Source organism: Choloepus didactylus, chromosome Y, assembly GCF_015220235.1.
Source record: "Choloepus didactylus isolate mChoDid1 chromosome Y, mChoDid1.pri, whole genome shotgun sequence".
Taxonomy (NCBI): Eukaryota; Metazoa; Chordata; class Mammalia; order Pilosa; family Megalonychidae; genus Choloepus; species Choloepus didactylus.
Genome location: NC_051335.1, coordinates 12,047,297 through 12,071,659, shown reverse-complemented (window position 1 = coordinate 12,071,659; position 24,363 = coordinate 12,047,297). Strand labels below are relative to the sequence as shown.

General features: G+C 38.3%; 1 protein-coding gene across 1 annotated transcript in view; it reads right to left on the bottom strand.

Annotated features, from left to right (window-relative positions):
- The window catches only part of PPEF1 (protein phosphatase with EF-hand domain 1), a 180,291-nt gene that overhangs the window by 145,671 nt on the left and 10,257 nt on the right, over positions 1 to 24,363 (bottom strand). The gene's annotated exons all lie outside the window — the stretch shown is intronic.

The window sequence follows — 24,363 nt, the reverse complement described above, 5'->3', positions numbered from 1 at the left end:
TGAGCATGTTAAAATGGTAATGGCTGGAGGCAGGGCAAGATGGCGGACTGGTGAGCTGTATGTTTTAGTTACTCCTCCAGGAAAGTAGGTAGAAAGCCAGGAACTGCGTGGACTGGACACCACAGAGCAATCAGACTTTGGGCATACTTCATACAACACTCATGAAAACGTGGAACTGCTGAGATCAGCGAAATCTGTAAGTTTTTGTGGCCAGGGGACCCACACCCCTCCCTGCCAGGCTCAGTCCCGTGGGAGGAGGGGCTGTCAGCTCCGGGAAGGAGAAGGGAGAACTGCAGTGGCAGCCCTTATCGGAAACTCATTCTACTGAGCCAAATTCCAACCATAGATAGACTGAGACCAGACACCAGAGAATCCCAGAGCAGCCAGCCCAGCAGAGAGGAGACAGGCATAGAAAAAAACAGCACGAAAAACTCCAAAATAAAAGCGGAGGATTTTTGGAGTTCTGGTGAACATAGAAAGGGGAAGGGCGGAGCTCAGGCCCTGAGGCTCATATGCAAATCACGAAGAAAAGCTGATCTCTCTGCCCTGTGGACCTTTCCTTAATGGCCCTAATTGCTTTGTCTCTTAGCATTTCAATAACCCATTAGATCTGTGAGGAGGGCCCTTTTTTTTTTTTTTTTAATCCTTTTTTCTTTTTCTAAAACAATTACTCTAAGAAGCCCAATACAGAAAGCCTCAAAGACTTGCAATTTGGGCAGGTCAAGACAAGAGCAGAAGAAAGAGAGCTCTGAGACAAAAGGCAATAATCCAGTGGCTGAGAAAATTCACTAAACACCACAACTTCCCAAGAAAAGGGGGGTGTCCGCTCACAGCCATCATCCTGGTGGACAGGAAACACTCCTGCCCATTGCCAGCCCCATAGCCCAGAGCTGCCCCAGACAACCCAGTGTGACGGAAGTGCTTCAAATAACAGGCACACACCACAAAACTGGGCGTGGACATTAGCCTTCCCTGCAACCTCAGCTGATTGTCCCAGAGTTGGGAAGGTGGAGCAGTGTGAATTAACAAAGCCCCATTCAGCCATCATTTCAGCAGACTGGGAACCTCCCTACACAGCCCAGCAGCCCAGAACCACCCTGGGGGGACGGCACTCACCTGTGACATAGCACAGTCATCCCTCAACAGAGGACCAGGGGGTGCACGGCCTGGAAGAGAGACCCACTCGCAAGTCTCAGGAGCCATACGCCAATACCAAGGACTTGTGGGTCAGTGGCAGAGACAAACTGTGGCAGGACTGAACTGAAGGATTAGACTATTGCAGCAGCTTTAAAACTCCAGGATCACCAGGGAGATTTGATTGTTAGAGCCACCCCCACTCCCTGACCGCCCAGAAACACGCCCCATATACAGGGCGGGCAACACCAACTACACATGCAAGCTTGGTACACCAATTGGACCCCACAAGACTCACTCCCCAACTCACCACAAAGGCAAAGCAGGGGAGAACTGGCTTGTGGAGAACAGGTGGCTCGTGGACGCCACCTGCTGGTTAGTTAGAGAAAGTGTACTCCACAAAGCTGTAGATCTGATAAATTAGAGATAAGGACTTCAATTGGTCTACAAATCCTAAAAGAACCCCATCAAGCTAAGCAAATGCCAAGAGGCCAAAAACAACAGAAAATTATAAAGCATATGAAAAAACCAGACGATATGGATAACCCAAGCCCAAGCACCCAAATCAAAAGACCAGAAGAGACACAGCACCTAGAGCAGCTACTCAAAGAACTAAAGATGAACAATGAGAACATAGTACGGGATAAAAAGGATATCAAGAAGACCCTAGAAGAGCATAAAGAAGACATTGCAAGACTAAATAAAAAAATGGATGATCTTATGGAAATTAAAGAAACTGTTGACCAAATTAAAAAGATTCTGGACACTCATAGTACAAGACTAGAGGAAGTTGAACAACGAATCAGTGACCTGGAAGATGACAGAATGGAAAATGAAAGCATAAAAGAAAGAATGGGGAAAAAAATTGAAAAAATCGAAACAGACCTCAGGGATATGATAGATAATATAAAACGTCCAAATATAAGACTCATTGGTGTTCCAGAAGGGGAAGAAAAGGGTAAAGGTCTAGGAAGAGTATTCAAAGAAATTGTTGGGGAAAACTTCCCAAATCTTCTAAACAACATAAATACACAAATCATAAATGCCCAGCGAACTCCAAATAGAATAAATCCAAATAAACCCACTCCGAGACATATTCTGATCACACTGTCAAACACGGAAGAGAAGGAGCAAGTTCTGAAAGCAGCAAGAGAAAAGCAATTCACCACATACAAAGGAAACAGCATAAGACTAAGTAGTGACTACTCAGCAGACACCATGGAGGCGAGAAGGCAGTGGCATGATATATTTAAAATTCTGAGTGAGAAAAATTTCCAACCAAGGATACTTTATCCAGCAAAGCTCTCCTTCAAATTTGAGGGAGAGCTTAAATTTTTCACAGACAAACAAATGCTGAGAGAATTTGCTAACAAGAGACCTGCCCTACTGGAGATACTAAAGGGAGCCCTACAGACAGAGAAACAAAGAAAGGACAGAGACTTGGAGAAAGGTTCAGTACTAAAGAGATTCGGTATGGGTACAATAAAGGATATTAATAGACAGAGGGGAAAAATATATATGACAAACATAAACCAAAGGATAAGATGGCTGATTCAAGAAATGCCTTCACGGTTATAACGTTGAATGTAAATGGATTAAACTCCCCAATTGAAAGATATAGATTCGCAGAATGGATCAAAAAAAATGAACCATCAATATGTTGCATACAAGAGACTCATCTTAGACACAGGGACACAAAGAAATTGAAAGTGAAAGGATGGAAAAAAATATTTCATGCAAGCTACAGCCAAAAGAAAGCAGGTGCAGCAATATTAATCTCAGATAAAATAGACTTTCAATGCAGGGATGTTTTGAGAGACAAAGAAGGCCACTACATACTAATAAAAGGGGCAATTCAACAAGAAGAAATAACAATCATAAACGTCTATGCACCCAATCAAGGTGCCACAAAATACATGAGAGAAACACTGGCAAAACTAAAGGAAGCAATTGATGTTTCCACAATAATTGTGGGAGACTTCAACACATCACTCTCTCCTATAGATAGATCAACCAGACAGAAGACCAATAAGGAAATTGAAAACCTAAACAATCTGATAAATGAATTAGATTTAACAGACATCTACAGGACATTACATCCCAAATCACCAGGATACACATACTTTTCTAGTGCTCACGGAACTTTCTCCAGAATAGATCATATGCTGGGACATAAAACAAGCCTCAATAAATTTAAAAAGATTGAAATTATTCAAAGCACATTCTCTGACCACAATGGAATACAATTAGAAGTCAATAACCATCAGAGACTTAGAAAATTCACAAATACCTGGAGGTTAAACAACACACTCCTAAACAATCAGTGGGTTAAAGAAGAAATAGCAAGAGAAATTGCTAAATATATAGAGACGAATGAAAATGAGAACACAACATACCAAAACCTATGGGATGCAGCAAAAGCAGTACTGAGGGGGAAATTTATAGCACTAAACGCATATATTAAAAAGGCAGAAAGAGCCAAAATCAAAGAACTAATGGATCAACTGAAGAAGCTAGAAAATGAACAGCAAACCAATCCTAAACCAAGTAGAAGAAAAGAAATAACAAGGATTAAAGCAGAAATAAATGACATAGAGAACAAAAAAACAATAGAGAGGATAAATAACACCAAAAGTTGGTTCTTTGAGAAGATCAACAAGACTGACAAGCCCCTAGCTAGACTGACAAAATCAAAAAGAGAGAAGACCCATATAAACAAACTAATGAATGAAAAAGGTGACATAACTGCAGATCCTGAAGAAATTAAAAAAATTATAAGAGGATACTAAGAACAACTGTATGCCAACAAACTGGACAATGTAGAGGAAATGGACAATTTCCTGGAAACATATGAACAACCTATACTGACCAGAGAAGAAATAGAAGACCTCAATCAACCCATCACAAGCAAAGAGATCCAATCAGTCATCAAAATTCTTCCCACAAATAAATGCCCAGGGCCAGATGGCTTCACAGGGGAATTCTACCAAACTTTCCAGAAAGAACTGACACCAATCTTACTCAAACTCTTTCAAAACATTGAAGAAAATGGAACACTACCTAACTCATTTTATGAAGCTAACATCAATCTAATACCAAAACCAGGCAAAGATGCTACAAAAAAGGAAAACTACCGGCCAATCTCCCTAATGAATATAGATGCAAAAATCCTCAACAAAATACTTGCAAATCGAATCCAAAGACACATTAAAAAAATCATACACCATGACCAAGTGGGGTTCATTCCAGGCATGCAAGGATGGTTCAACATAAGAAAATCAATGTATTACAACACATTAAAAATTCGAAAGGGAAAAATCAATTGATCATCTCAATAGATGCTGAAAAAGCATTTGACAAAATCCAACATCCGTTTTTGATAAAAACACTTCAAAAGGTAGGAATTGAAGGAAACTTCCTCAATATGATAAAGAGCATATATGAAAAACCCACAGCCAGCACAGTACTCAATGGCGAGAGACTGAAAGCCTTCCCTCTAAGATCAGGAACAAGACAAGGATGCCCGCTGTCACCACTGTTATTCAACATTGTGCTGGAAGTGCTAGCCAGGGCAATCCGGCAAGACAAAGAAGTAAAAGGCATCCAAATTGGAAAAGAAGAAGTAAAACTGTCATTGTTTGCAGATGATATGATCTTATATCTGGAAAACCCTGAGAAATCGACGATACAGCTACTAGAGCTAATAAACAAATTTAGCAAAGTAGCGGGATACAAGATTAATGCACATAAGTCAGTAATGTTTCTATTTGCTAGAAATGAACAAACTGAAGAGACACTCAAGAAAAAGATACCATTTTCAATAGCAACTAAAAAAATCAAGTACCTAGGAATAAACTTAACCAAAGATGTAAAAGACCTATACAAAGAAAACCACATAACTCTACTAAAAGAAATAGAAGGGGACCTTAAAAGATGGAAAAATATTCCATGTTCATGGATAGGAAGGCTAAATGTCATTAAGATGTCAATTCTACCCAAACTCATCTACAGATTCAATGCAATCCCAATCAAAATTCCAACAACCTACTTTGCAGACTTGGAAAAGCTAGTTATCAAATTTATTTGGAAAGGGAAGATGCCTCGAATTGCTAAAGACACTCTAAAAAAGAAAAACGAAGTGGGAGGACTTACACTCCCTGACTTTGAAGCTTATTATAAAGCCACAGTTGTCAAAACAGCATGGTACTGGCACAAAGATAGAAGTATAGATCAATGGTATCGAATTGAGAATTCGGAGATAGACCCCCAGATCTATGGCCGACTGATCTTTGATAAGACCCCCAAAGCCACTGAACTGGGACATAACAGTCTTTTTAACAAATGGGGCTGGGAGAGTTGGATATCCACATACAAAAGAATGAAATAGAACCCCTACCTCACACCCTACAGAAAAATTAACTCAAAGTGGATCAAAGACCTCAATATAAAAGACAGTACCATAAAACTCCTAGAAGATTATGTAGGGAAACATCTTCAAGACCTTATATTAGGCGGCCACTTCCTAGACTTTACACCCAAAGCACAAGCAACAAAAGAAAAAATAGATAAATGGGAACTCCTCAAGCTTAGTTTCTGTACCTCAATGGAATTTGTCAAAAAGGTGAAGAGGCAGCCAACTCAATGGGAAAAAATTTTTGGAAACCATGTATCTGACAAAAGACTGATATTTTGCATATATAAAGAAATCCTACAACTCAATGACAATAGTACAGAGAGCCCAATTATAAAATGGGCAAAAGATATGAAAAGACAGTTCTCTGAAGACGAAATACAAATGGCCAAGAAACACATGAAAAAATGTTCAGCTTAGCTAGCTATTAGCGAGATGCAAATTAAGACCACAATGAGATACCATCTCACACCAATTAGAATGGCTGCCACCATTCAACAAACAGGAAAGTACAAAGGCTGGAGGGGATGTGGAGAAATTGGAACTCTTATTCATTGTTGGTGGGACTATATAACGGTTCAGCCACTCTGGAAGTCAGTCTGGCAGTTCCTTAGAAAACTAGATAAAGAGTTACCCTTAGATCCAGCGATTGCACTTCTCGGTATATACCCGGAAGGTCGGAAAGCAGTGACACGAACAGATATCTGCACGCCAATGTTCATAGCAGCATTATTCACAATTGCCAAGAGATGGAAACACAACTCAAATGTCCTTCAACAGATGAGTGGATAAATAAAATGTGGTATATACACACGATGGAATACTATGAGGCAGTAAGAAGGAACGATGTCGTGAAACATATGACAACATGGATGAACCTTGAAGATATAATGCTGAGGGAAATAAGCCAGGCACAAAAAGAGAAATATTATATGCTACCACTAATATGAACATTGAAAAATGTAAAACAAATGGTTTATAATGTAGAATGTAGGGGAACTAGTGATAGAGAGCAATTAAGGAAGGGGGAATGAAAACCCAACAAGAACAGATAAGCTATCGTGGGTAAATTTAACGTTCTGGGAATGCCCAGGAAAGACTATGGTCTGTTAATTTCTGATGGGTATGGTAGGAACAAGTTCACAGAAATGTTGCTATATTAGGTTATTTTCTTGGGGTAGAATAGGAACATGTAGGAAGTAAAGTAGTTATCTTAGGTTAGTTGTGTTTTTCTTACTCCCTTCTTATGCTTTGTTTGTAATGTTTTTTTATTGTATTCTTAAAAATTTTTTTTATGTATAGTTGATTTAAAAAAAAGAGTTAATTAAAAAAAAATGAAAAAATATGCAGAGCCCCCTTGAGGAGCTGGTGGAGAATGCAGGGGTATTGGGCTTCCCCACCTCGATGGTTGCTAATGTGCTCACAGACATAGGGGACTGGTGGTTTGATGGGCTGAGCCCTCTACCACAGGACTTGCCCTTGGGAAGACTGTTGCTGCAAAGGAGAGGCTAGGACTCCCTATAATTGTGCCTAAGAGCCTCCTCCCAAATGCCTCTTTGTTGCTCAGATGTGGCCCTCTCTCTCTAGATAAGCCAACTTGAAAGGTGAAATCACTGCCCTCCCCTCTATGTGGGATCAGACACCCAGGGGAGTAAATCTCCCTGGCAATGTGGAATATGACTCCCAGGGAGGAATCTAGACCTGGCATCGTGGGATGGAGAACATCTTCTTGACCAAAAGGTGGATGTGAAATGAAATGAAATAAGCTTCAGTGGCAGAGAGATTCCAAAAGGAGCCAAGAGGTCACTCTGGTGGGCACTCTTATGCACAACATGGACAGCCCTTTCTAGGTTCTAATGAATTGGAATGGATAGCAGTAAATGCCTGAAACTATCAAACTACAACCCAGAACCCATGAATCTTGAAGACAATTGTATAAAAATATAGCTTATAAGGGGTGACAATGTGATTGGGAAAGCCATATAGACCACACTCCCCTTTGTCTAGTTTATGGATGGATGAGTAGAAAAATGAGGGAAGGAAAAAAACAAACAAACAAACAAACAAACAAAAAAAGGCACCCAGTGTTCTTTTTGACTTTAATTGCTTTTTCACTTTAATTTTTATTCTTGTTATTTTTGTGTGTGTGGTAATGAAGGTGTCAGGGATTGATTTTGGTGATGAATGCACAACTATGTGTTGGTACTGTGAACAACTGAATGTATGCTTTGTTTTGTATGACTGCATGGTATGTGACTATATCTCAATAAAATGAATTAAAAAAAAAGGTTATCTGATACCCAGATTTCATTGAGGAGAAAAATGAGGGGGAGTACCAGCTCACTGTGATTTCTGCTATTTCTCCACAGTGCCAATAAAAACTGTTTGATGGCAATTATAACCCAAAATCCCCACCCACCCCCACCCCCACCACCAAAATAATAACAAGAAGAATGGCAAGGTTCCCTTTAAACTTTGAGCAAATTCTTTACAGCACACTAAAGATGAAGGAAACAATGTCATTCATTGTTTTTCCACGAGGGTTGCTAATTTAAATATTCATCACCAAGGACTGAAAAATGGGGGTGAGGGATTGGGAGTAGGGCTTTGATAGTGGTGGGAGGGAGGAGGAACCCTCAAGCATTTGTGAATGGCTTGATTCTTAGATTTTAAAGCAACTAAATTAACTAGACGTTCTACCAAGAATACTACCAAGAATTAAAGATGAATTTAGGAGTAATATTTGCTTTGCTATTTAGTATTTTAAATTTTTTAATAAAAGTAAACAAATATTTTGAAAAGAATAACCTCCATTAGAGAATTTTTTCCATTTATCATAGCTTTATCATCAAACGTCAAAGCCAAAGACACAAAGATAGCTTTTTTAGGTTCCTTGGCACTTAGAAAAATTGAATAAATGCATTTCTAAGTGGTCTGAAGAGAAGAAATAAAAGAAAATATATCACAGAGTTCTCAAGGTGCAACAAGGGAGGGAAAAAACAAACAAAGGCAATAGATTATTAATTCAAATAGCACTGATGTAAAATTTTAACTGTAAAATGAAGTTCAGGAGAATGAAATTGTATTGCTCAATTTCCTTTATTTGGATCAATTCCAATTCTATATGTCTGGGTAGTATATCAGAGGAGCATGGACTTTGGAACCTGTCAGACCTGGTGCCAATTCAGGTTCGGCCACCAACCAGTGAGTGACTCTGAGCATTTCTCTAATCTCTATGTCTCAGTTTCCTCATCTATAGAAGAAGGCTAATCAAAGCTGCTTCTAAGATTCTGGTGAGAAATAGAAAGAATGAATATACAGACTAGGCACTCAACAAATGATAGCTGCTATTATTATTCTTTTTTTTTTCTTTTTTCTTTTTTTATCTTCATTTTATTGAGATATATTCACATACCACGCAGTCATACAAAACAAATCGCACTTTCGATTGTTCACAGTACCATTACATAGTTGTACATTCATCACCTAAATCAATCCCTGACACCTTCATTAGCACACACACAAAAATAACAAGAATAATAATTAAAGTGAAAAAGAGCAATTGAAGTAAAAAAGAACACTGGGTACCTTTGTCTGTTTGTTTCCTTCCCCTATTTTTCTACTCATCCATCCATAAACTAGACAAAGTGGAGTGTGGTCCTTATGGCTTTCCCAATCCCATTGTCACCCCTCATAAGCTACATTTCTATACAACTGTCTTCCAGATTCATGGGTTCTGAGTTATAGTTTGATAGTTTCAGGTATCCACCACCAGCTACCCCAATTCTTTAGAACCTAAAAAGGGTTGTCTAGAGTGTGCGTAAGAGTGCCCACCAGAGTGACCTCTCGGCTCCTTTTGGAATCTCTCTGCTACTGAAGCTTATTTCATTTCCTTTCACATCCCCCTTTTGGTCAAGAAGATGTTCTCCGTCCCACGATGCCAGGTCTACATTCCTCCCCGGGAGTCATATTCCACGTTGCCAGGGAGATTCACTCCCCTGGGTGTCTGATCCCACGTAGTGGGGAGGGCAGTGATTTCACCTTTCAAGTTGGCTTAGCCAGAGAGAGAGGGCCACATCTGAGCAACAAAGAGGCATTCGGGAGGAGGCTCTTAGGCACAACCATAGGGAGGCCTAGCCTCTCCTTTGCAGCAACCGTCTTCCCAAGGGTAAAACCTGTGGTAGAGGGCTCAACCCATCAAATCACCAGTCCCCTATGTCTGTGGTCATGTTAGCAACCATCGAGGTGGGGTAGGCGAATACCCCTGCATTCTCCACAGGCTCCTCAAGGGGGCACTACATCTTTTTTCCCTTGTTTTTCTTTTTTTTTTTTTAACTTTCCCTTCTTTTTTAAATCAACTGTATGAAAAAAAAGTTAAAAAGAAAAAAAACATACAATAAAAGAACATTTCAAAGAGACCATAACAAGGGAGTAAGAAAAAGACAACTAACCTAAGATAACTGCTTAACTTCCAACATGTTCCTACTTTACCCCAAGAAAGTTACCTAATATAGCAACATTTCTGTGAACTTGTTTCTACTACATCCATCAGAAATTAACAGACCATAGTCATTCCTGGGCATCCCCAGAACGTTAAATAGCTTATCTGTTCTTCTTGGATTATTGTTCCCCCTTCCTTAATTGCTCTCTATTGCTAGTTCCCCTACATTCTACATTATAAACCATTTGTTTTACATTTTTCGAAGTTCACATTAGTGGTAGCATATAATATTTCTCTTTTAGTGCCTGGCTTATTTCGCTCAGCATTATGTCTTCAAGGTTCATCCATGTTGTCATATGTTTCACGAGATTGTTCCTTCTTACTGCCGCGTAGTATTCCATCGTGTGTATATACCACATTTTATTTATCCACTCATCTGTTGAAGGACATTTGGGTTGTTTCCATCTCTTGGCAATTGTGAATAATGCTGCTATGAACATTGGCGTGCAGATATCTGTTCGTGTCACTGCTTTCCGACCTTCCGGGTATATACCGAGAAGTGCAATCGCTGGATCGAATGGTAACTCTATATCTAGTTTTCTAAGGAACTGCCAGACTGACTTTCAGAGTGGCTGAACCATTATACAGTCCCACCAACAGTGAATAAGAGTTCCAATTTCTCCACATCCCCTCCAGCATTTGTAGTTTCCTGTTTGTTTAATGGCAGCCATTCTAATCGGTGTTAGATGGTATCTCATTGTGGTCTTAATTTGCATCTCTCTAATAGCTAGTGAAGCTGAACATTTTTTCATGTGTTTCTTGGCCATTTGTATTTCGTCTTCAGAGAACTGTCTTTTCATATCTTTTGCCCATTTTATAATTGGGCTGTCTGTACTATTGTCATTGAGTTGTAGGATTTCCTTATATATGCAAGATATCAGTCTTTTGTCAGATACATGGTTTCCAAAAATTTTTTCCCATTGAGTTGGCTGCCTCTTTACCTTTTTGAGAAATTCCTTTGAGGTGCAGAAACTTCTAAGCTTGAGGAGTTCCCATTTATCTATTTTTTCTTTTGTTGCTTGTGCTTTGGGTGTAAAGTCTAGGAAGTGGCTGCCTAATACAAGGTCTTGAAGATGTTTTCCTACATTATCTTCTAGGAGTTTTATGGTACTTTCTTTTATATTGAGATCTTTGGTCCATTTTGAGTTTATTTTTGTGTAGGGTGTGAGGTAGGGGTCCTCTTTCATTCTTTTGGATATGGATATCCAACTCTCCCAGCCCCATTTGTTGAAAAGACCATTATGACTCAGTTCAGTGACTTTGGGGGCCTTATCAAAGATCAGTCGGCCATAGATCTGAGGGTCTATCTCTGAATTCTCAATTCGATTCCATTGATCTATATGTCTATCTTTGTGCCAGTACCATGCTGTTTTGGCAACTGTGGCTTTATAATAAGCTTCAGAGTCAGGGAGTGTAAGTCCTCCCACTTCGTTTTTCTTTTTTAGAGTGTCTTTAGCAATTCGAGGCATCTTCCCTTTCCAAATAAATTTGAGAACTAGCTTTTCCAAGTCTGCAAAGTAGGTTGTTGGAATTTTGATTGGGATTGCATTGAATCTGTAGATGAGTTTGGGTAGAATTGACATCTTCATGACATTTAGTCTTCCTATCCATGAACATGGAATATTTTTCCATCTTTTAAGGTCCCCTTCTATTTCTTTTAGTAGAGTTATGTAGTTTTATTTGTATAGGTCTTTTACATCTTTGGTTAAGTTTATTCCTAGGTACTTGATTTTTTTAGTTGCTATTGAAAATGGTATCTTTTTCTTGAGTGTCTCTTCAGTTTGTTCATTTCTAGCATATAGAAACATTACTGACTTATGTGCATTAATCTTGTATCCCGCTACTTTGCTAAATCTGTTTATTAGCTCTAGTAGCTGTAAAGTCGATTTCTCAGGGTTTTCCAGATATAAGATCATATCATCTGCAAACAATGACAGTTTTTCTTCTTCTTTTCCAATTTGGATGCCTTTTATTTCTTTGTCTTGCCGGATTGCCCTGGCTAGCACTTCCAGCACAATGTTGAATAACAGTGGTGACAGCGGGCATCCTTGTCTTGTTCCTGATCTTAGAGGGAAGGCTTTCAGTCTCTCACCATTGAGTACTATGCTGGCTGTGGGTTTCTCATATATGCTCTTTATCATGTTGAGGAAGTTTCCTTCAATTCCTACCTTTTGAAGTGTTTTTATCAAAAACGGATGTTGGATTTTGTCAAATGCTTTTTCAGCATCTATTGAGATGATCAATTGATTTTTCCCTTTTGACTTGTTAATATGTTGTAATACATTGATTGATTTTCTTATGTTGAACCATCCTTGCATGCCTGGAATGAACCCCACTTGGTCATGGTGTATGATTTTTTTAATGTGTCTTTGGATTCGATTTGCAAGTATTTTGTTGAGGATTTTTGCATCTATATTCATTAGGGAGATTGGCCGGTAGTTTCCTTTTTTGTAGCATCTTTGCCTGGTTTTGGTATTAGATTGATGTTAGCTTCATAAAATGAGTTAGGTAGTGTTCCATTTTCTTCAATGTTTTGAAAGAGTTTGAGTAAGATTGGTGTCAGTTCTTTCTGGAAAGTTTGGTAGAATTCCCCTGTGAAGCCATCTGGCCCTGGGCATTTATTTGTGGGAAGATTTTTGATGACTGATTGGATCTCTTTGCTTGTGATGGGTTGGTTGAGGTCTTCTATTTCTTCTCTGGTCAGTCTAGGTTGTTCATATGTTTCCAGGAAATTGTCCATTTCTTCTACATTATCCAGTTTGTTGCCATACAGTTGTTCATAGTATCCTCTTATAATTTTTTTAATTTCTTCAGGATCTGCAGTTATGTCACCTTTTTCATTCATTATTTTGTTTATATGGGTCTTCTCTCTTTTTGATTTTGTCAGTCTAGCTAGGGGCTTGTCAATCTTGTTGATCTTCTCAAAGAACCAACTTTTGGTGATATTTATCCTCTCTATTGTTTTTTTGTTCTCTATGTCATTTATTTCTGCTTTAATCCTTGTTATTTCTTTTCTTCTACTTGGTTTAGGATTGGTTTGCTGTCATTTTCTAGCTTCTTCAGTTGATCCATTAGTTCCTTGATTTTGGCTCTTTCTTCCTTTTTAATATATGCGTTTAGTGCTATAAATTTCCCCCTTAGCACTGCTTTTGCTGCATCCCATAGGTTTTGGTATGTTGTGTTCTCATTTTCATTCGTCTCTATATATTTAGCAATTTCTCTTGCTATTTCTTCTTTAACCCACTGATTGTTTAGGAGTGTGTTGTTTAACCTCCAGGTATTTGTGAATTTTCTAAGTCTCTGATGGTTATTGACTTCTAATTGTATTCCATTGTGGTCAGAGAATGTGCTTTGAATAATTTCAATCTTTTTAAATTTATTGAGGCTTGTTTTATGTCCCAGCATATGATCTATTCTGGAGAAAGTTCCGTGAGCACTAGAAAAGTATGTGTATCCTGGTGATTTGGGATGTAATGTCCTGTAGATGTCTGTTAAATCTAATTCATTTATCAGATTGTTTAGGTTTTCAATTTCCTTATTGGTCTTCTGTCTGGTTGATCTATCTATAGGAGAGAGTGATGTGTTGAAGTCTCCCACAATTATTGTGGAAACATCAATTGCTTCCTTTAGTTTTGCCAGTGTTTCTCTCATGTATTTTGTGGCACCTTGATTGGGTGCATAGACATTTACGATTGTTATTTCTTCTTCTTGAATTACCCCTTTTATTAGTATGTAGTGGCCTTCTTTGTCTCTCAAAACATCCCTGCATTGAAAGTCTATTTTATCTGAGATTAATATTGCTACACCTGCTTTCTTTTGGCTGTAGCTTGCATGAAATATTTTTTTCCATCCTTTCAGTTTCAGTTTCTTTGTGTCCCTGTGTCTAAGATGAGTCTCTTTTATGCAACATATTGATGGTTCATTTTTTTTGATCCATTCTGCGAATCGGTATCTTTTAATTGGGGAGTTTAATCCATTTACATTCAACGTTATAACCGTGAAGGCATTTCTTGAATCAGCCATCTTATCCTTTGGTTTATGTTTGTCATATTTTTCCCCTCTGTCTATTAATATCCTTTATTGTACCCATACCGAATCTGTTTAGTACTGAACCTTTCTCCAAGTCTCTCTGTCCTTTCTTTGTTTCTCTGTCTGTAGGGCTCCCTTTAGTATCTCCAGTAGGGCAGGTCTCTTGTTAGCAAATTCTCTCAGCATTTGTTTGTCTGTGAAAAATTTAAGCTCTCCCTCAAATTTGAAGGAGAGCTTTGCTGGATAAAGTATTCTTGGCTGGAAATTTTTCTCACTCAGAATTTTAAATATATCGTGCCACTGCCTTCTCGCCTCCATGGTGGCTGCTGAGTAGTCACTACTTAGTCTTATGCTGTTTCCTTTGTATGTGGTGAATTGCTTTTCTCTTGCTGCTTTCAGAACTTGCTCCTTCTCTTCCGTGTTTGACAGTGTGATCAGAATATGTCTCGGAGTGGGTTTATTTGGATTTATTCTATTTGGAGTTCGCTGAGCATTTATGATTTGTGTATTTATGTTGTTTAGAAGATTTGGGAAGTTTTCCCCAACAATTTCTTTGAATACTCTTCCTAGACCTTTACCCTTTTCTTCCCCTTCTGGAACACCAATGAGTCTTATATTTGGACGTTTCATATTATCTATCATATCCCTGAGGTCCATTTCGATTTTTTCAATTTTTTTCCCCATTCTTTCTTTTATGCTTTCATTTTCCATTCTGTCATCTTCCAGGTCACTGATTCGTTGTTCAACTTCCTCTAGTCTTGTACTATGAGTGTCCAGAATCTTTTTAATTTGGTCAACAGTTTCTTTAATTTCCATAAGATCATCCATTTTTTTATTTAGTCTTGCAATGTCTTCTTTATGCTCTTCTAGGGTCTTCTTGATATCCTTTGTATCCCATACTATGGTCTCATTGTTCATCTTTAGTTCTTTGAGTAGCTGCTCTAGGTGCTGTGTCTCATCTGATGTTTTGATTTGGGTGCTTGGGCTTGGGTTATCCATATCGTCTGGTTTTTTCATATGCTTTATAATTTTCTGTTGTTTTTGGCCTCTTGGCATTTGCTGAACTTGATAGGGTTCTTTTAGGATTTGTAGACCAATTGAAGTCCTTATCTCTAATTTATCAGATCTACAGCTTTGTGGAGTACACTTTCTCTAACTAACCAGCAGGTGGTGTCCACGAGCCACCTGTTCTCCACAAGCCAGTTCTCCCCTGCTTAGCCTTTTTGGTGAGTGGGGGAGTGAGTCTTGTGGGGTCCAATTGGTGTACCAAGCTTGCGTGTGTAGTTGGTGTTGCCTGCCCTGTATATGGGGCGTGTTTCTGGGCAGTCAGGGAGGGGGGGTGGCTCTAACAATCAAATCTCCCTGGTGATCCTAGAGTTTTAAAGCTGCTGCAATAGTCTAATCCTTCAGTTCAGTCCTGCCACAGTTTGTCTCTGCCACTGACCCACAAGTCCTTGGTATTGGCGTATGGCTCCTGAGACTTGTAAGTGGGCCCCTCTTCCAGGCTGTGCACCCCGGGTCCTCTGTTGCGGGATTACTGTGCTATGTCACAGGTGAGTGCCGTCCCCCCAGGGCGGTTCTGGGCTGCTGGGCTGTGTAGGGAGCCTCCCAGTCTGCTGAAATGATGGCTGAATGGGGCTTTGTTAATTCACACTGCTCTACCTTCCCAACTCTGGGACAATCAGCTGAGGTTGCAGGGAAGGCTAATGTCCACGCCCAGTTTTGTGGTGTGTGCCTGTTATCTGAAGCACTTCCGTCACACTGGGTTGTCTGGGGCAGTTCTGGGCTATGGGGCTGGCGATGGGCAGGAGTGTTTCCTGTCCACCAGGATGATGGCTGTGAGCGGACACCCCCCTTTTCTTGGGAAGTTGTGGTGTTTAGTGAATTTTCTCAGCCACTGGATTATTGCCTTTTGTCTCAGAGCTCTCTTAGTTCTGCTCTTGTCTTGACCTGCCCAAATTGCAAGTCTTTGAAGCTTTCTGTATTGGGCTTCTTAGAGTAATTGTTTTAGAAAAAGAAAAAAGGATTAAAAAAAAGGGCCCTCCTCAGGGATCTAATGGGCTATTGAAATGCTAAGAGACAAAGCAATTAGGGCCATTAAGGAAAGGTCCACAGGGCAGAGAGATCAGCGTTTCTTCGGGATTTGCATATGAGCCTCAGGGCCTGATCTCTGCCCTTCCCCTTTCTATGTTCACCAGAACTCCAAAAATCCTCCGCTTTTATTTTGGAGTTTTTTGTGTTGTTTTCTTCTATGCCTGTCTCCTCTCTGCTGGGCTGGCTGCTCTCAGATTCTCTGGTGTCTGGTCTCAGTCTATCTATGGTTGGAGTTTGGATCAGTAGAATGAGTTTCTGATAAGGGTTGCCACTGCAGTTCTCCCTTCTCCTTCCCGGAGCTGACAGCCCCTCCTCCCACAGGACTGAGCCTGGCAGGGAGGGGTGCGAGTCCCCTGGCCACAAGAACTTATAGATTTCGCTGATCTCAGCAGTTCCACGTTTTCATGAGTGTTGTATGAAGTATGCCCAAAGTCAGATTGCTCTGTGGTGTCCAGTCCACGCAGTTCCTGGCTTTCTACCTACTTTCCTGGAGGAGTAACTAAAACATACAGCTCACCAGTCCGCCATCTTGCCCCGCCTCCACCTATTATTCTTATATAACCAAGAAATTAGTGTTTAAGGACTGATTATGATTACTGAATCATTATGTAGATATTCCTTTTTACTTTCTGGTATATTAGAGTAGACAGAGGGAAATACCTGAAACCTGAACTGTAATCCAGCTGTCTTGATCTCTGATAATTATTGTATACCCTTTATCTTGTACCCTTGTGATTGTAAAAACCTTGTGACTAACCTTCACTTGTAACCATTTGTCCAGTTTCTTGACTTTAAAGTCTTATGATCACTAAAGACAGCCCCTAATGTTTATTAATGAAAGATCTTTGTCAGTCCAGAACTAACCTACCCCAAGTTCAAAGTTATCTTGATAACTGAAGCTGGATCTAACCAAAATAAGCCCGTCTGACATGCAGAGTAGCTTAGACTTTAACCTACAAGTCACCTATACCTCATTATAATACTAAAAATCATTCCCATCAACATATTAAGGCCACCATTTTCTTACATACATTCTGTGACTAAGCATGTAATCAATCTGCACATGCTCAATAATTAGATCCTTTCTAATTATATAATCTGGGGCCATTGTTCTCATTATCCTAAAACCTGTTCAACTTTTGATGCTGTAAAACTCAGAATTACTCCAGTTTGGGGAGACAGATTTTGGACCCACAGGCCATTTGTTCTCCTGCTTCATGAATAGCAATAAAATGCTCTCTCTCTTTGAAACCCTGGTGTTTCAGGAATTGGTCATTTGAGAACATCAGGCAAAAGAATCCACTGCCTTGGTCCGGTAACACTTACATCCCTGTTGCATATCATAAAAGAAGTGAAATATCAGCAGAGGCAGACTGCTTTCAGAGAGCTCAGGAAAAGAAACAGTCAGAGTTCTGCTAAAACCACTGTCACACCAGGGTGACTATGCACGTGTTCAAGGCTACACCTCTTAGGAGTGACATCAAGGGAGAGACAGGCTTCTAAAATAGTCCAGCCAAGTCATAAACAAACAAGCAACAGCAACAAAAACAAGTTCCAAAGAGGAGGACAGGAATTCATAACTGGAATTCTTACAATATATTACTTAAAATATCCAGTTTTCAACAACAACAAAAAAATTCAAGACATGCAAAGAAAGAGGAAAGTGTGACTCAATACAAAGGACAAAGAGCAGGCAACAGAAACTACCTGTGAGAGGGCCCAGATGTTGGATTTAACAGACAAAGATTTCAATGAGGGCATTCTAAATGTTCAAAGAACTAAAGGAAATCATGCTTAGAAAAGTAAAGGAAGGTATGATAACAATGCCTCATCAAATAGAGAATATCAATACAGAGATAGAAATTATTTTAAAAAGAACCAAATGGAAATGGAAATGCTTGAGTTTTCCAAATGGAAATGCTTGAGTTAAAAATTCACTAGAGGAGCTCAAAAGTAGAATTAAACTGGCAGAAAAAAGAATCAGTGAACTGAAAGATAGATTGATAGAGATTACACAATCTGAAGAACAGAGAGAAAAAAAGAATGAAGAAAAATGGAAAGAGCCTCAGAGAAATGTGGATCACCATTAAGTGCACCCACAAATGCATAACAGGAGTATGAGAAGGAAAGGAGAGAGAGAAAGGAGCAGGAAAATTTTTGAAGAAATATTGACTGAAAACTTCCCAAATTTTATGAAAAACATTAATCTACACATACAAGAAGGTCAATGAACTTTAAGTAGGATAAAGGCAAAGAGATCTTCAGCCAGACACATCCTAGTAGAAAAATGCTGAACGCCAAAGACAAGAGAAAATTTTGAAAGCAGCAGGAGGAAAAGCAATCATATACAAGGGGACCACAATAAGATTAACAGCTGACTTCCCATCAGAAACAATGGAGGCCTGAAGGCAGTGGAATGACATATTCAAAGTGCTGAAAGAAAAAAAGAACTGCCAACCAAGAATCTTATATTCAGCAAAAATATATTTCAAAAATGAAGGGAAAATAAAGACATTCCCAGATAAACAAAAACTGAGAGAATTTGTTGCTATCAGACCCGACTTACAAGAAATACTAAAGGAATTTCTTCAAGCTAAAAGCAAATGACGCTGGACAGTACTATGAGTCCTCATACACATAAAACAGAGAGCCATCATCCATTAGGGTAGCACAACATTGTGAACATAATTAATAGCACTAAATGATATATTTGAGTGTGGTTAAAAGGGGAAATTTTAGGTTGTATTTATGTTACTAGAATAAAAACTTTTTAAAAATCATAGGACTGTACAACACGAACAATGAACTCCAATTTAAACTACAGTTAATAGTACAATTATAATAATATTCTTTCATCAATTGTAACAAATATACCACACTAATGCAAGGTGTTAATAATAGGGGATATATGAGAACGTTGTATTTTCTGCATGGTTTTTCTGTAAACCTACAATTTCTCTAATAAACAAAACAAAACAGAGAGCACCAGTAAAGGTAATAACGTAGTTATAAAAGACAGGATAAATGTATACCTCTTCTTTCTTCCCTAAGATGATATAAAAAGCAATTATATGTAATGGCTATCTCCAAATTCTGAGATGCTGATCCCTTTGTCTATAACCTGATCGGTATCTTGAACTTTGGGTATCTGTGTGACACCTGAAACTCAGAGCTAGAGCTCAGCAATATGAATGCCAGTATTAGCACATATAGCAACTGTTAAAAAAGCGGAAAAAAAAAGAGTCCAGACTTCAACAGACATATGAATGAAGCAGATCTGGTTAGGACCAGGGCAAATCAGGCCAAAGAGTAAAGGATGATACTGACTGTGTTTTAAAACTTCAACTTCCATGTGACACCAAGGGAAGAGATGTTTATCTGGTGCAGGATTATATTTTCTGTAGTATACTAAACAATTTAATTTGTACAGTCAGCTTGTTCAAACACAATAATTACACGGAACTTTGAATAGGAAGTGCGATCTAGTACGGTTGTACAGGTTAGTGTGAAATAGTGACACATCCCAAAGTATTTTGGGCAGAGAATAAAAATATATATGCAGGGCTCCCCTGAGGAGCTGGGGGAAAACGTGGAAGTGTTGGACTTCCTCACCTGAGTTGTTCTGCTCTTCTCACAAACACTGAGGACTGACAGTTTGGTATGCCAAGCCCTCTATCTTTGGGCTTGCCCTTATGAAGATCATTGCTGCAAAGGAGAGGCTAAACCTGCTGATAATTGCACCTAAGAGTCTCCCCCTGAGTACCTCTTCGTTGCTCAGATGTGGCCTTCTCTCTCTAGCTAAGCCAACTCAGCAGGTAACTCACTGCCCTCCTCCCTACATGGGACGTGACTCCCAGGGGTGTAAATCTCCCTGGCAATGCAGGATATAACTCCCAGGGATGAACCCAGACCTGGTATCATGGGATTGAGAACATCTTGACCAAAAGGGGGATGCAAAATAAACGAAATAAAGTTTCAGTAGCTGAGAGATTTCAAATGGAGTTGAGAAGTCACTCTGGTGGGCATTCTTATGCACTATATAGACATCCCTTTTTAAGTTTTAGTGTATTGGAATAGCTATAAGTAAATACCTGAAACTATCAAACTACAACCCAATAGCCTTGACCCTTGAAGACGATTGTTTAACTATGTAGCTTACAAGGGATGACAGTGTGATTATGAAAACCTTGTGGATCGCACTCCCTTTATCCAGTGTATGGATGGATAAGTAGAAAAATGGGGACTAGAACTACATGAAATATAGGGTGGGATGGAGGGCATGATTTGGATGTTCTTTTTTACCTTTATTTTTTATTCCTATTTTTATTCTTTCTGGTGTAAGAAAAATGTTCAAAAATAGATTGGGGTGATGAGTGCACAACTATATGATGGCACTGTGAACAGTTAATTGTACACCATGGATGATTGTATAGTATGTGAATATATCTCAAGCTGAATTTTTTTAAAAACGCAATTATATAAAACAATATGATATAACCATATTCTTGGGCCTATAACATATACAAATGGAATATATTTGACAACAACATCACAAAGGAGTGGAGTGGGAGCAAAGCTATATTGGAGTAAGGAAATGGCACCAAATGGTAACTTGAATCCACAGGAACAAATGAAGAGAACCAGAAATCGTAAATAAGGTTAATAAAATAAACTCTATAAGTACATACTTGCTCTGTTTCTTCTCTCAGCTTCTCTACAAGATATAAAATTATGTAAAGTAATAATTAGACAATGTATTCTTCAATCTATAACATACATAGATGCAATATGTATAACAATAATAGCACATAAAGGGCAGAGAGGGAGCACAGCTATATAGGACTAATGTTTCTATTTCTTATTGAAATTAAGTTAGTATAAATCTGAAACGGATTCTGAAAATTTAAGACCTATATGGTAAAAAACTACTAAGAAAATAACTCGAAAAAGTAGTGAAAATTCAATAAAGGAATTAAAATGCTACACTAAAAATATTCATTTAATACAAAAGAAAGCAGTAAAGGAAGAATAGAGGAGGAAAAAAACAATCAAAAGGTGGAGATTGTCAGACTGGTTAAAAAACAGCAAGATCCAACTATATGCTATCTACATGACACATACTTTAGATTAAAAGATACAAACAGGTTCAAAGTAAATGGATAGAAAAAGTTATATCACACAAACAACAATAAGAAAGCTGGAGTGGGTATACTAACATCAGAAAAAAAAGGCCTGTAACAAAAAATTGTTACCAGAAATAAAGAGGGACATTTTATAATTATGAATGGGTCAATCCATCAGGAAGATACAATAATTGTAAATATATATGTACCTAACTATAGAACCCCAAAATATATGAATCAAAAAGAGACAGAATTGAAGGAAGAAATAGACAATTCAACAGTAATAGTTGGAGATTTCAATACCACATTTTCAGTAATAGATAAAACAATTAGACAGAAGATCAACAGTGAAATAGAAGACTTGAACAACACTATAAACCAACTAGATCTAACAGATATCTATAGAACACTCTACTAAGAACAGTAGACTACACATTCTTTTCAAGTGCACAAGGAGCATTCTCCAGGATAGACCATATGCTAGGCCATAAACAATCCTCAATAAATTTAAAAGAATTGAAATCAAAGTATGTTCTCTTACCACAGCAGAATAAAGTTAGAAATTGATAACAGAAAAAAACTTTGAGAAATTTACAAATATTTGAAAACCAAAAAACCCACTCCTAAAAATCCAGTGAGTCAAATGAGGACTCAAAAGGAAAATTAGGAAATATTCAACATTGTACTGGAGGTTCTAGCCGAGACAACTAGGCAAGAAAATGAAATAAAAGGAATTCAGATTGCAAAGGAAGAAGTAAAACAATCTCTTTTCACAGATGACATGATCTTATAAGTAGAAAATCCGAAAAAAATCCACTAAAAGTCTATTAGAACTAATTAATGAGTCTAGCATGGTTGCAGGATACAAGATAAAGAGACAAAATTCAAGTATTTCTATACACTCACAATGAAAAGTCTGAAAATGAAATTAAGAAAACAATACCACTTACAATTCCACTTCCACTTTGGAAAAAAGTTTAACAAGTGTAAAACTTATACTCTGAACACTACAAAACATTGTTGAAAGAAATTAAAGATGACTTAAACAAGTGGAAAGACATTCCATGTTCCTAAATGAGAAGACTTTATATTGTTAAGATAGGAATACTCCCCAAATTGATCTACAAATTCAATATAATCCTCCTATCAACAACCCACTGGCTTCTTTACCAAATGTGACAAGTAGATCTTAACATTCATATGGAAATTCAAGGGACCCAGAATAGCCAAAACAATCTTGAAAAAGAAAAACAACGTTGGAGGACTCACACTTCCCAATTTCAAAATTTTCCACAATAGCTATAGTAATCAAGACAGGGTAGTACTGGCATAAGGATAGACATAGATATGGTGGAATAAAACTGAGCCCAGAAACAAATGTTCACACTTATAGTCAATTGATTTTTGAAAAGAGTGTCAAGACCACTCAATGAGGAAAGAATAGTCCCTTCAACAAATGGTGCTGGGACAACTGGATAGCCTCATGTAAAAAATGAGGATGGACCCGACCTCACACCATATACAAAAATTAATTCCAAATGTATCAGTGATACAAATATAAGAGCTAAAACTATAAAACTACTAGAAGAAAACATAGGCGTTCATGACCTTGGATTGGGCAATGGTTCCTCAGCAACCACAAGCACAAGCAACCAAAGAAAAAATAGATAAATTGGTCTTCATCAAAATTAAACACTTCTGTGCACCAAGAGATACCATTAAGAAAGTGAAAAGACAACCCACTGAATGGAAGAAAATATTTGCAAATCATATATCTGATAAGGGACTTGTATCTAGAATATATAAGGAACTCTTACAACACAATAATATAAAGATAAATAATTTATAAATGGGCAAAGAATCTGAATAGGCATTGCTTCAAAGAAGAAATACAAATGGCCAGTAAATGCATAAAAAGATGCTCAACATCATTAGTTATTAGAGAAATACTGGTAAAAACTACAATGAGATTCCACCTCATGCCCATGAGGATGGCTATACTCAAAAGGACAGAAAAATAACAAGTGTTGGTGGGGATATGGAGAAATGGAATGCTGGTGGGAACATAAAATGGTGCAGCCACTTGGGAAAAGTTTGGAAGTTCCTCAAAATGATAAACATACAGTTACCATATGACTCAGCAATTCCACTCCTAGATATATACCAAAGAGAACAGAAAACTTATGTTCACGCACAAACTTGTAAAGAAACATTCATAGCAGCATTATTCATAATAGTCAAAAGTGACAACAACTCCAATGTCCATTAACTGATGAATGGATAAGCCATTTGTGGTATATCCATACAATGGAATATTAGAAAGCAACAAAAAGGAATGAAGTACGGATTCGTGCTACAACATGGTTGTTCTTTGGAAACATTATACTAAGTGAAAGAAACCAGTCACAAAAGACCACATATTGTATGCCTCCATTTATATGAAATGTCCAGAATAAACAAACCTAATAGAGACAGGAAGTAGATTAGCGATTGCCTAGAGCTGGAGCTGGAGTGGGGGTGGGGGTGAGGGGTGATTGCTAATGTTATTTTTTTAGCGGGAGAGATGAAAATGTTCTAAAATTGATGATGGTGATGGTTGCACAAGTCTGAATATATTAAAAAACCACTGAATTGTACATTTTAAATAGATGAATTGAGAGGTATCTGAATTATATCTCAGTAAAGCTGCTATTTCAAAAAGGGATCTAAAAATCCAAGCTAATATTACAATTTACATGCAACATTTTAAAAGCTGGAAAGTATTGCAAAAAGAGAGAGATTTCCTTTTACAAGCTGGGCTTGGCCTTTTTTTTTTTTTAACCTAAGAAAAGTGGCTAAAATTGAAGAATTGTGGGTAATCCTACCCTCTTCTCTCTCTGCTAATAAATTACTACTGTGGAATTAGTTCAGTTGGAGTTTTTGAAAGGTTTATTTCATGCCACGCTCAAAGAGTTACTGCATCATCCAAGTCCCTTCCTATTCTCAGCGAACAGCTTGGGAACTCACCAGCACAAGTCAGCTGGGAAGAAGAACATTTGACTCCCAAAGGGAAACATCCCACACTGATTAGT